At 41.4% G+C, this 13,935-nt stretch overlaps 1 protein-coding gene across 2 annotated transcripts in view; it reads left to right on the forward strand.

The window, feature by feature from the left end:
- LOC121830792 (uncharacterized) overlaps positions 1 to 13,935 on the forward strand; it is a 40,870-nt gene that overhangs the window by 1,078 nt on the left and 25,857 nt on the right. Inside the window, exon 2 of one of the 2 annotated variants that reach the window (XR_006074016.2) lies at positions 895 to 1,097. The exons of the other annotated variant lie outside the window; for it this stretch is intronic. The gene's annotated coding sequence lies outside the window, so the exon portion shown is untranslated. The remainder of the gene's footprint in view (positions 1 to 894; positions 1,098 to 13,935) is intronic. 2 annotated transcript variants of the gene reach the window in all.

Raw genomic sequence — 13,935 nt, forward strand, 5'->3', positions numbered from 1 at the left:
GTCACCATAGTTCAACATTCTAGTCACTTGTATGCATCAAATCTAAAGAGTTTTGGCCAAATCCTCGGTTGTATTTCCCAACACAAATCTCAATCTCTCTCTCTCTCTCTCTCTCTCTCTCTCTCTCTCTCTCTCTCTCTCTCTCTCTCTCTCTCTTTAATTTTTTGAGACAGGGTTTCTCTGTGTAACAGTCCTAGCTGTCCTAGAACTCGTTTTGTAGACCAGGTTGGCCTCGAACTCACAGAGAGATCCACCTGCCTCTGCCTCCCAAGTGCTTGGATGAAAGGCACGTGCCACCACCGCCCGTTTTTTTTTTTTTTTAATTTTATTTCTTAAAATCTAGAATATGTAACTCTTCCAAACACTTCATCCTATCTTCTACCTAGCTCACTTTTTCTCAAGGCCCTTGATCTACCTCTGGCCTTGATCTCAAGATCTCCTTCTCTCTGTCTCCACTAATATTGCAATTGTAGGTCTGTGCCCACCTGCCGGCAAATGAAGATAAATGTAACCGTAGTCCTATGGTTCATACATGACCTTAAGTTTCCTTTATTCTAGAGACATCTCCATTTCCCTCCTTGTACTTTTACTTTGTAAAGGACCCCAGTGACAGGCTCTGATGAACCCCGCTGGTGAGTGTCCTCTCTACCTTTTGACACCATGCTCTTGTTTGCTCCCCCACCTAGGCGTTGTTGATTTTAGCCCACCAGCATCTTTATTTATAGACTTAAATATATTCAACTGATTACACGGTCACACTTAAGTTAAGCAACTCTTATGCTATCTTTGCTTACCTTACCTCTTGTTGACACTTTAAAGTCCTCTTAACTGTAGTTCTCAGATTATGTCCTGTCTCTCATGTTCCATTTTTTCTTCTTGGTCTTCTCGGTCTAGAGGAACAACAGTACAGACAACAGCAGAATGAAAACAAGCAACATTCTCTTGACACTGCCGCTCTCCTGTCAGCTTGCCTGTCATTCACTCCCTCACTCTCTCTCAATTGCTTCTGAATTCTGCCTCCTCTGTAAACTCAGGCTACTTTTGATAGTCGTCAGTGATCTCAACAGTCAGCAGCTTCAGTTGTCTTGCTCAGTCCTGTGAGTATTTGATAGTTTACCCAATACATATTTATTGGGCACTCGTGAAATGTACTGTGGTATGTTTTGGTGGTTTGATAATTGAATAAAAATCTCAGCAAGTGGGAGACTGAGAATGCAGGATCTTGACTTGGAGGCAAGCCTGGATTACATAAGGAGACTATGTCTCAGAACACAAGAGGCTGGAGATGTAGCTCCTGGTAGAGCACTTACCTAGCATGTACAGGATTCTGGGTTTAATCCTTAGTACCAAAACCAAAAGACACAACTTCTTGTATTTAGGAGTAATTGACATTGATGGATCACAAATTAAAATTATGGTCAGTCAGCACAAACGGGTGGCAAATTTTTCATAGAGAACTCCTAATAACAAGGATTCACCGTATTATGTCACAAACCAGGAAATAAAAGATGAGTGAAAGGGTGAGGAGGGTAGAGATGCAGTGAGAGGTATGTTGTCGGGAATGGAAAATCATATGCAAAGATCTAGGCAGATGGGAGACTTAGACTTGAGAAACTGAATGAGAACTAGGACAAAGGTAGATGGTAGAGATGAAATTAAGAGGTAGGTCATGGAGGCCAATGGGAGGGATTCTGATTTTATCCAAAGAGCTATGGAAACTGGGTGTCTGAAGCAGAATTGGGGTGTGCTGTGAAATATTCAGGCTTATACTTGCAATTATTTTCTCTGCATTGAGAAGAATGGATTAAAGGAGTGCACCATTCTATGTAAAATCTAAAAGGGAGATACGTGCATATTCCAGTTGTACATTGTGGTACTTTAGGTGAGGATGGTAATGGCCAAGATATTAAGATGGGGCAGATAGCTGTATTTTGTGCCTATGACCAGAACATAGATTTGCTGAAGTTGAGGTATGAGAGAGCAGGTGTGCTCTATTGGTTCATAGGTCTCTGGTTTGTACAGCTGAATGCTGTTTTTTGTTTGTTTTTGTTTTTTGAGGCAGGGTTTCTCTGTGTAGTTTTGGTGCCTGTCCTGGAACTTGCTCTGTAGACCAGGCTGGCCTCGAACTCACAGAGATCTACCTGGCTCTGCCTCCCAAGTGCTGGGATTAAAGGCATGCGCCACCACTGCCTGGCTGAATGCTCTTTTCTCAGACAAGGGATACTGGAAAAAGATAATCTTGGGTGAGGTAGAGTTAAGTTTTGAGCATGTTGAATTTGAGATGTTCATCAGTATTCTGTTGCTGTGACTTAACAGAGAAATTCAAATGGAGGAAAGATCTGTTGTGCTTCAAAGATTGAGCTCACTTAGCTCTACTGTTCCTGGCGGGGCTGGTGGTGGTGTGGCAGAACAGAGCTGCTCATCTTATGGCAACTGGGAAGCAGGGAGGTGGAGAGGCAGATAAGAAGGGGCCGGGGCATACCCTATTTACCTACTTCCTCTAATCAGGCCCCACCTCCTAATAATGCCACCAGATTATGAACCTTTACTGGGTTAATCAACTGATGAGGTTTGAGTCCTCTGATCTAATCACCTTCCAATGAGTAGTTTCACCCACTGGGGACCAGTCCTTCAAACATTGAGCTTAAGGGATGCTACACATCCAGAAGATACCTTGAGATATCTGGGGAGATGAGAGTAAGCAGTTACATTAAAACAAATTTGTTGTGTCAATGGAGAATTGACTCAGTGGTTCAGAGCACTTGTTGCTCTAGCAGAGGACTCAGGTTCGATTCCTAGTGTCCATGTGTCAGCTTTCAACCATCTGTGACTCCAGGCCCAGGGAATCCAATGCTTTCTGACCTCCACAGGCACCAGGCGTACACATGGTGCACATACATACAGCAGGCAAAACTCTTATATAAATAAAATAATAAAATAAAGAAGTATGTTAAGTGATGTATGAGAACTGAGGGAAAATTTATGTTTTACTCAACAATCTTCTTTTTGTAAGCTTGATAAACCTGGGGTGATCAGCAAGGGAGAAAATGGATATTAGCATAGTACCTACCAAATAGCTTAACACATTATAGATACAGTGTGTGGTGATATTTTATTTGTGCTCTAATACATAAAGCTTGCCTGGAGATCAGAGGAAAAATCCAGCCATTTAAAGTAAACACAAAAGTCATGCAATGTTAGCACACACCTTTAACCCTATCACTTGGGAGGCTGGAATCTGTCTGGATCTCTGTGATTTCAAGGTCACACTGGGAACAGAGCCAGGCGTGGTGGTACATGCCTTAAATTCCAACACTAGTTAACCATGGAGGTCTGGAGTCTGTACAGACAGATAAGAAGTGATGGAGCTGAGCAGGAAGAGGAAGTGATGTAACTGGACAGAGAGCAAATCAAATGGCAGAACAGCAAGGCATATAGACATGGGTAAACAGGAAGTAGCTTGCTTTTGGAAGTTTCGGAGTTGGTGAGGTGAGGTTGTTATGGTCATATCACAAGACACCCCCCCCCCCCCCCCCCAGCAAGACCACCACAGAGCTGATGCAAACACACAGGGGGTTATTGGTAACAAGCAAGCCCAGGCTTGGTCCGTGTCCAACACTCAATATAGTGGGTAGAGGACAGCCCTGAGCTCTCAGGGTGAGTTTTTTGTTTGTTTGTTTGTTTTTTCGAGGCAGGGTTTCTCTGTGTAGTCTGTGCCTTTCCTGGAATTCACTCTGTAGCCCAGGTTGGCCTCGAACTCACAGAGATTTGCCTGGCTCTTCCTCCCGAGTGCTAGGATTAAAGGTGTGTGCCACCACAGGGTGAGGGGTTTTTAAAGGGAAAAACCTCAAGCCGGGTGGTACAAGCCTTTGCATCATATGATTGGGTGAGGGTATGTAGCCTTTGAATTTACTGGTTGGGGGTTACAGTTATCATTTTGGGGCAGGCATGGATAACTCCCAGGCTTTGCCCTTGAGCTGCCATGGGGGCTGGCTGGCCTAGCACATACTGACTGTGGGGGCTGACTCAGTGGCCCAGGCTCTGTCCTTGAGTTGCGAGTTGCTGGCTGGACTCACACTTTCACATTGACCCATGCACGTAGCTATACGTTGGTAAGGGGTCCCAGACAGTAAACAACTGGCTGAACCCTGAGCAGTCAGAGTACATGCAGAAAGGGAGCTACTGCAAGGACTATGTCTTTTGTTCATGACCCTCCCAGAAACTGCTCGATCAAGTCTCAGGAAACTGAAATTGAGGCCTGATCTCTGAGAGAAGACTGAGCAGCCTGTTATGGCATCTGCTTGGTCCTTTCAAGGTTAGCATGTGGCTGTTCCTATTCCTCTGACCTCTCTCAGGTTTTCACCCCTGTGTTTGGCTCTGTGTTTTCTATTAATAAGACTGTTTAGAAATTCATCTACAATGGTGTGTTATATTTATTCTTTATTCTCATTAGATAATGGCTCCATGCCTTTTCTTATATCTTATATGGATCAATCTGTTCTCAACATCATTGCCATGTGAGGTTTCCTAAAATGATAATCAAGTCACTCTGCTTATGTACCTGCAGAGTAAACTCTGTCCCTGGACCCTGTGTAATCTGGACCAAAGAGGGAATCAAAGGAATGGCTCATATATTTGAATGCTTAGTCACCAAGGAGTGGCACTATTTGGGAAGGATTAGGAGGTGTGGCCTTGTTGGAGTAGCTGTGACCTTATTGAAGGAAATATGTCAGTGGGGATGGGCTTTGAGGTTTGAAAAGTCTATTCCAGGCCCAGTATTTCTCTCTTTGCCGACAGATCAGGATGCATCTCTCAGCTACTTCTCCATCACTATGTCTACTTTCTTGCCACTGTGTTCCCCACCATGACAATACTGGACTAAACCTCTGAAGCTGTAAGCCAGTCCCAATTAGATGCTTTCTTTTGTAAGAGTTGTCGTGGTCATGGTGTCTCTTCACAGGAATAGAACAGTGACCACGTATAGAGAGCAGGAGGTTCATGTGCTTACAAATAGCACTATTGAAACCAGAATTGTTAAACATGCAGACTTTTTCCTTCAATGCAAGAAACTGATACCTGTTCACCAAGAAGGCTGGCATGGATGTTGTTTATTAACCTAGTGATCTTTTGCTATTTTGTGGAGCTAGCCTCCATTTGAATTCCCCAGACTCTTGAGCATTGTTTTTCAGTTAGTAGAACCCATCGTTATGAAAGAGGTCCTGTGTACTTTGCAAAAAAGCTTTGCTATTATGCTTATTACAAAACCTTCCTCCCTAGACCCTTATCTTGAGCATTGTTTCTCGGTCAATAGAATCCATTTTGGAAGAGGTGGTAGTTGCTTTGCTAAAGAAATGTACTCTGCAAAGGAGTTTCAATGTTGCCATGTCTTAAGCTTTGCTTTGATAATTGTCATGAAAAAACTTTCCCTCAAAGTCTTACTGTTTTTAAATATGTAAAAAAGTAAACTGCTCAGGGTCAGACTCTAGAAGTTTGAACTAGCCAGACAGGTTAACTCATGCTGAACCGAGTTTCCTCCTTACCTCATGGATCATTTCCCTCCTGGCTGTGACACTTGAAGGGACCCCCATGACCAAGACAACCCACAATAACTTTTCAACCTTATTTCTCAGGGTCCCCTTCTATGAGCCTTCCTCTTTAGCCAGTTTCATTTGTTCAATGTTCCCCAAGCTCTTGGGTTAACTTTGAGTTCCGTGGTGACTTCCCAATCTAGAACGTTCTCTTATCTCCTCCCAAATCTTGTGTCTCTTTAGTGATCATTACCATTCCATTTTTTTTTCTACCAAGCCTCTATAATTACCTTCAAATTGCTGAAATTTGACCCACTTTGAAATTCCTCAGCATGTCATTCAACATCTAGAACACACAGCGCAGGGGCATCTGAACTTTTGACTTCTCTGGACTACAGTGAATAAAGAATGATCTCAGGCTACTCACTCATTGCATACACAAACACTAAAGTAAGCTGATGAGAGAAAAAAAAAGATTGGGGTATAATTGTTATCTATCACCACAGATAAGGAAACACTCCTTACATAGTCCAAATTATGTGACTCCCTGTTTAGATACTTGTTTAAAATTATTGAACAGGTCTTGAGTTTGTGAGCACCAAAAAAGAAAATGAATGTATCTAAGTAATAAAACTCCATTGATTTTTAAAGATTTTTTTCATTGTGTAAGTAAAAGAATATACCATAAAATGAGTGGAATATTTGAAATTGTATTGAGAAATGTCTGCATCCACATCTGTTTTGATGGGAGTACCTCAGTTCTCTGTGATCTGAGATTTTGTTTCTAGCTTTTCTTTTCGTGTACTTCATTCTTGAAAACAGTTGCTTACAAATGCAGATACTGCCAGCAAGCGGTGACGTGGATGAGGTGAGATGATAAAGTAAGGGATGTCTGTCTCGATGTCAGGAACACATTTTACAAGTTGAATTCAGGTTGCAGCTCTATGAATTCAATTGGAAAATGGGCAGGGAACATATTTGTGTTGACTGAAAATGTGGTTGCAAATATACCAAAATATTATTTCTCCAGACATCTTGAAGTCCAGTCTCATATTCTTTTATCAAATTGAAAAACGCACTGCATACTTTTCACCATTTGGGGACTGTGTTGAGTCAACATAATGAGATGCATAAAATTGTGTCTTAATTTGAACTTGTTATAATTTCAGTTTTATAACACTGTTATGACTTGAAATGTTGTATTGATATGTTAGTTTTGCCTTGAAGATTAGTATTTTAAATGAGTGGTTAAAGTCACCAGCAATGCTAAACATGTAAGTCAGTTTTCATTGTCAAATTCTACAAGCTTTGTGATACCATGAATGACTTGAAAACATGTCACAAATCATAAAATCTATTTAACATTTGGCTTAAGCCTATCTGTCTTACTTTTGGAAAGTAGATGATGTAGTGCTTATCAACCCTTTGAAAAACTTCCTGGGTTAGTGATGATTTAAACCCTTGGCTTTATGAAATTCATAGTATTGTTGACAATTTGTGCAGAATTATTCACTTAGAATGCTTTTGTGCATAATTTTTGGTGCTGTGAAGTGATACTTCAGTAAATATCAATTTTGAGTGGCAATTGCATCATCTGTTAACTTTATGAATTTCCCTGTTTTACCTTCTGTTGTTAGAGCATCAACAGTAACTCTACCCCAGACATGTTGATAATGGACAAAGAAAGCCATTTCACAATATTTCTTATGATTTGTATAGATTTATTGATTTAATTGTGTCTTTTACTTTCATTTTATTTTTAAATTATGTGTCTCTGTGTGGGTATGTACACATGAGTGCAGATGTCCACAGAGGTCAGATACCCGGGAGCTGGAAATACAGGTGGCTGTGTGCTGCCCAACATGGTTGCTGGGAACAGAACTCAGGTCTTCTGCAAGCGCAATACGTGCTGGTAACTTCAGAACCATCTCTCCAACCTCTAGCTGTGATTCTTGATGGCACTAAAAAGTCGTTGTCCCCAGTGACGTCGTATTGATCATCAATGACTCTGTAAAAAAGGAAACGTAAGCAGCACCTGTAGTCAGTACTGCCATCCATCACCACAGCTTAGACTGGAAAGTAGGATATACTCTCCAAATTGTGTTTGATAGATTTCCCATCTTCTTCAATTCACCCGGCTATACTCTGGTGAGCGAACCTTTATTGTTTGTTTGTTTACAACATTCCTTCTTTTTATATGTCTTTCTTTATAAAATGTTATATCTATTATGCTTCCCATACATTGCTTAATAAATTCACCATCAGTATGGCTTGATTTTCTTGCTGTTGAATATGCTATTACACAACTAACTTTTATAATTGAATTGAATAATTAGATTTGGTATAATTAGAATCTGCATTGGAACTCCCTTTTTAAGATTGTTGTTGTTGCCGGGCGGTGGTGGCGCACGCCTTTAATCCCAGCGCTCAGGGAGGCAGAGCCAGGCGGATCTCTGTGAGTTCAAGGCCAGCCTGGACTACCAAGTTAGTTTCAGGAAAGGCGCAAAGCTACACAGAGAAACCCTGTCTCAAAAAAAAACAAAACCAAAAAAAAAAAAAAAATTGATGTTGTTGAGAAGACAAATTTACTTTTCAGATCTGTTACTTTGTCCTTATGACACAGCCTTTGATACCCACCAAATCTGGCAGCATTTTACTGCATATGGCACCTTTTCAAATAACAGTCATTAAATGCATGCACAAATTCCTTAGATACTAAGCAAAATGCTTACAAGTTTCCTTTAAAAAAAAAAAGCAGTGATATGCCCACATTTTGTTGACTAATCTTCCTTCATCCATAATTTTTCCTTTGTTTGGGTTCTGTTTTATTTATTTTTCTTTTCTTTTTTTTGGTTTTTCATATTTATTTTTTCTTTACAGAAGTATTTATTTGGAAAATATGAGTGAAGCCATATGATTTTTTAAATAGAAGTTCATTCAATGATAATGTGCATTATATAATATAGTTTGTAGTGAAATTTACATTTGATAGTTTAAGCAAAGCATTATCCTATAAGAATCATGTTATAGGGCCATAGCGATGGGTCAGTGGTTAAGAGCACATACTGCCTGGGCAGTAGTGGCACATGCCTTTAATCTCAGCACTCAAGAGGAAGATCTTCAAGGCCAACCTGGTCTACAGAGTGAGTTCCAGGATAGCCAGAAAAACCCTGTCTTGGAAAAAAAAAAAGCACATGCTGCTCTTGAGACGACTTGGGTTAGGTTCCCAGCACCCACAATGGGCAGCTTACAACTACCTATAACTCCAGCACCTTCTTCTGGACTCCTCAGGCACCCTTACTTACTGGTACACAAACTCACATGCACATATATACATTGTAGGGACCGGTATCAACTCAAGACACTCCAAGAGCAAGTTCTCAGCACAAAGGAGATTTATTTGCCCCAGAGGGGCAGAAGGCAGGAATAAAGGGCAAAGACAGGAGAGAGAGGATGAAAGAAAAGGGGAAGGGAAGAAGGGAGGGGGAAGGGATATTTGCCCCAGAGAGACGGAGGACTGTCTCTGGATAGAGAGGAGACAGACATGGCCCATAGGCAAATGGCAGCTTATAGAAGTAAAAGGGGAAGCCCCATGTTAGAATGAAGTGTTTAATTTTAATTGGGCATCTTAATTAGGTGAGCCAAAAGGGGGACTTTTGATTGCTGGACTTTGGTAGTCAGCCTGAGGAGGAGGAAGTGGCTAAATAAGGGAACAGACCTTGGTGGCCAGCTTTAGGGATGTAATCTAATGGTTTTTAGCAAGGCAGAGGGAATGGGAGAGAAGGGCAAGGCCTGCCGGAGCCATGTTTGCCATGCTTGGACTGATTAGAGTTCCTTCATACATAAAATTAAAAAAAATCACGAATCTTTTTTGGAATTATGTTTAGAAAAAACATCTAAGATTTAATTAGAAAATTCACGGTTCACAAAAATCCATGCCTTGTGTTGACTGCTTGAGAACACCATCATACATTTCCTGAAGACACAGAACAAAATTTACAAGCTTGACCAAATTCAGTGTGTCAAAAATTTGTGCTGGACCTACTGATACTTTGGATCTCCTGCTCTTCTGGCTAATGAGATGCATTTGAAGTAACTGCTTCTGTTTATCAATCAACTGATATTTTATCTTATAGCCAAGATCTGTTGGTTTACAATATGTCTACTAATCAATAATTATTTATAATATAATTATTATGTCATTGTTCACCCCAGTTTACCTCCCTATCTCAAGGAAATAACAGGTCCAAAAGTGCAGGGGCCTTCATCACTTACAGAATTCAGTTTACCCTAGTTATTCTGGAGAAAACAAGAAATCCTGTCTTGTCTATGCTCCCGCCTAGCTCCAAGGGAGCCTGACTGGTAAACCGGTGCACATGCAAGCACTATTACCTGGAATGTGCTACACAGAACTGTCCTCTGTTTGGGAAGCATGTGACCAGCTCAGGCTACAAGCCCCACTTTGTTCTCTGGCCTTCCAGAGAGAAAGATACGGGGTATTCACAAAGAAGAGTATTTTTTGGAGAGAGAACATTAAGACCCGATGAGAGATGACAAAGGGGTTGTGTCTTCTTATTTTTTTTTAAGATTGATTTATTATGTATACAGTATTCTACCTGCTTGTATGCTTGCACACTGGAAGAGGGCACCAGATCTCATTATATAGATGGCTGTGAGCCACTGTGTGGTTGCTGGGAACTGAACTCAGGACCTCTAGAAGAACAGCCAGTGCTGTTCTTAATCTCTGAGCCATCCATGTCTCCAGCCCCCGGGATTGTGTCTTCTGAAGGAGATCACAGAGAGTTATACTTCATAAGTGGAGTAGAGTGGCAGACACAAAAGGCCACAGTACTGCATATGCCTGAACGTTGTCTACGCAGTTCCTATAGGTGCAGTGCCTTCTTTAGGCCTTTGGTTCCAAAGAAAGTGGGGGGCCGAGAATACAGTTTTTAATTTGTATGAAAGGTCTTATAATGAGGATTATTTCTAGGGAATACGGGGACCTTGACAAACAGGGCAGACTCGTTGGAGGGGGACCTTGAACCACAGAGTCTAAGAACCACAGTGTCCAGTGTGATGAACTGGGCATCTGCCCAATAAATTCATGTAAGGGCAGAGAGGCCAGAGAAATAGCCGCCGACTAAGCGCAAAAAGATACATTTTCTTTTCTCACAATCTAAAGGGCTCCCTCTTGTGGTTATAGGGAAGAATATTTCCGGCATGGCCTAACTCCCAGGGCTCCCTCCCCAGGTGGTAGAGGAGAATCCCTTCTTGCCCTGTCCTCACTCTGCTGGAGCGCTCCTGGTTCTCAGAGTATCAGTGAAGCCGGTTTCGGCTGTTTGCACATACCTTTTGTCTCTGCGTAGACTGTGTATGTCTGTCTCTACTTTTTATTTTCACCCACATTTGACACTGTTTTTTAAAGTGCCTCCTCACTGCAAATGAATTGCAAACGTTTTTGTCTCTATGTCCCTATTGAGTCTTGGACTTTGCAATCAGTTAATCCAATGGTTCCCCACCTTCCCTTTAATACAGTTCCCTTTAATGCTGTGACCCTTTAATACAGTTCCTCATGTTGAGTGACCCCAAACCATAAAATTATTTTCGTTGCTACTTCATAACTGTAATTTTGCTACTGTTATGAATCGTAATATAAATATCTGATATGCAGGATATCTGATATGTGACCCCTGTAAAGGGGTCATTCGACCCCCAAAGGGGTTGTGACCCACAGGCTGAGAACCTCTGAGCTAGTCAGAAAGTACCAGAACAGAGCTAGGGGTGCAGTGAAGGGCTAGTGCAAGAGAAATTGCCTATAACTTGTGACAGGTCCTTGTTATGACCCCCACGGCTGATAGAGAGAGCTAGAGAGAAAGGGAGCGGGAGGGAGGGAGAGTGAGAGGTTGGTTAGAATACTATTCTGCATCTGTAGCACAAAGTTTATCAGCGGACAATCTCCAGGTCTGTCAAAAAGATGTGTATTCTTTCTAAACAATTTTTTTTTTTCAGAGCTGAGGACCGAACCCGGGGCCTTGTGCTTGCTAGGCAAGCGCTCTACCACTGAGCTAAATCCCCAACCCCTCTTTCTAAACATTTTAAGGACATTTGTTATTACATTAAAGGTTTACCCAGTTAATCACCTCTACAAAGACACTCTTTTCTCCCCAGATGCAGTAATAAATTTATCACAATTCACTTTACCATTTCTTCCCCCCTTTCTGAAGTTCCTGTGCGGCAGATTTGTAGGGGCCAGAGTTCCCAGGAGATGGCACTGTGCATCTGCACAGTAAAAGGAAGGACTCAGTGACTGATTCTGCAAACTGGTGGCTCAGGACAGTTAGTTAATGGTTTCTTCTTATTTTCAAACCCAGCAAAGGTTGCACCTCTTTACAGAGTATCACTCTCACACTATCTTCCTTGTGATGACATTGGGAACACCCAGGTATCTCTTTGCAGCAATAGAACACTGACTAAGACACCCAGGGTGAGTCTCAGAAGGATAGCAAAGTCTTTCTCTGGTCCATATGTGGATGCTGATAGTGTATGCAGAAAATCTCCACCATAGCTTTCTCCCCTAGGGTATTTACAGCCAGAAGACTGCTCCCCAACAGAGATGCTCCTATGAGATTAGCTAAACCTGCCTCCTTGTTCAGCTATATATAATAACCCTGCCTCCTTGATTATCTGTATTTTTATTTGTTAGTCTGTTGTGTCTAGTAAGGGCATTGTTGGCCCATTATAGCATTACAGGACAACTCACAACTCCATTTAAACTCTGCCTCTGTCTCTGTTCCTTTCATTGTCTCTGTTTCTCTCTGTCTCTCTGTCTCTCTGTCTCTCTGTCTCTCTGTCTCTCTGTCTCTCTGTCTCTCTCTCTCTCTCTCTCTCTCTCTCTCTCTCTCTGTGTGTGTGTGTGTGTGTGTGCGCGCGCACACACACATGCTGTGGGATATCTTTCTGTATGTTGTGAATATGTGTTGCTCCCATTGGCTATAAATAAAACTGTATGGCCTATGGCAGGCCTCTTTGCTAGCTAGCTCTTATATCTTAAATTAACCCATTTCTATTAATCTATGTTTTGCCATGTGTTCCGTTGCTTTATTGGTCTACTGGCATGATGCTCCTTGGGTGGCAGACTGGCATCTCTTCTGCCTCTTCCTTTCTTCTCCTCTCTCTCTCTTGGATTTCCCACCTGCCTCTAAGCTGCCTTGCCATAGGCCAAAACAGCTTTATTTATAGCCAATGGGAGCACCACATGTTCACAGCATACAAAAAGATATCCCACAGCACTTCCCCTTTTGTATCTAATCAAAAAGGAAGGTTTTAACTTTAATATAATGAAATTAGATATAATAGAACAGTTGTCAAGCAGGAATTACAGTTACCATATCTAGCCTATTTGTATTTGGCAAAATTAAAGAAAATATTCTATCATCTATCCTATATTTGTGAGTCTAATGTTTCATATCTAATTTATCTTTTATCATAACCAAGGGAAATTATAATTATAACTATCTAGTCTTTAACTCCATCAAAGACCTGAGAAGGAACATAATAATACCTGTAGTGGTATTTGCTCCACCCATGACCTTGGGCTATATGGCCTAAAGGAGGCGGTACTTCCTGCCATTGTATGTGACCTCTTATAAGGAGTAGGAGAAGAGTCACATTCCCTTTCTCCCTGCTCCTGCATGCAGGTAGATTCGCTCCCGGTCAGATCAGAGGACGACTTCTACTGTCTACTACATTCTGTATTTGTGAGTGTATTTCTTCAATTTATATCTTAATAAATTCTGTTACCCATTTAATAGACTCACATGGATTAATTGTAATAAATGCTTGAGAATACGGAAAATGCAAGCAAGCAATTTCCAAAATTCTTGCGAGAAAAGACAAAGCAGCTGGCAGCCTGGACAGTCATCTAAAGTTCGTCTGAAACATTGGGTCATCCAACTTCAGCCAATAGGCCTAGAGCTTCTCAATTGCTTTTCCTTGTGTCCTGCAGAATGTCTGGCAGTCTCCTCTGTGAAGCAGGAACCTGAAGGACCATCTCACCTTGTTTTGGCACAAACTAGTGGTCATTTTTCCATGGGTTCTGCGTATGCAATCTATATAACATGTTGTCAAGCAGTTCAGGCAAGAGCAGTTCTTTGCCCAGCAGGCCATTTTGTGCCAAGAAGAAGATAAACTCCATTGATGTCTTCGATGCCCATCTTCCTCTTTGAAGTAAATCAGTGCTGCCAGGGCCAGATGTGTCTAATCGTCCAGAAAGTCTAAGTTTTTAAAACATTTTAAATGCCAAATTCTGTAAGTCTTTGAAGTGTTTGAAGATTACCTACCTAATTGAAATATATCTATGTATACCTAGAAAACTTAACTAACATGACTATGTGTGATTATCATAGAT

The sequence above is a fragment of the Peromyscus maniculatus genome, chromosome 7 (assembly GCF_049852395.1).
Source record: "Peromyscus maniculatus bairdii isolate BWxNUB_F1_BW_parent chromosome 7, HU_Pman_BW_mat_3.1, whole genome shotgun sequence".
NCBI lineage: Eukaryota > Metazoa > Chordata > Mammalia > Rodentia > Cricetidae > Peromyscus > Peromyscus maniculatus.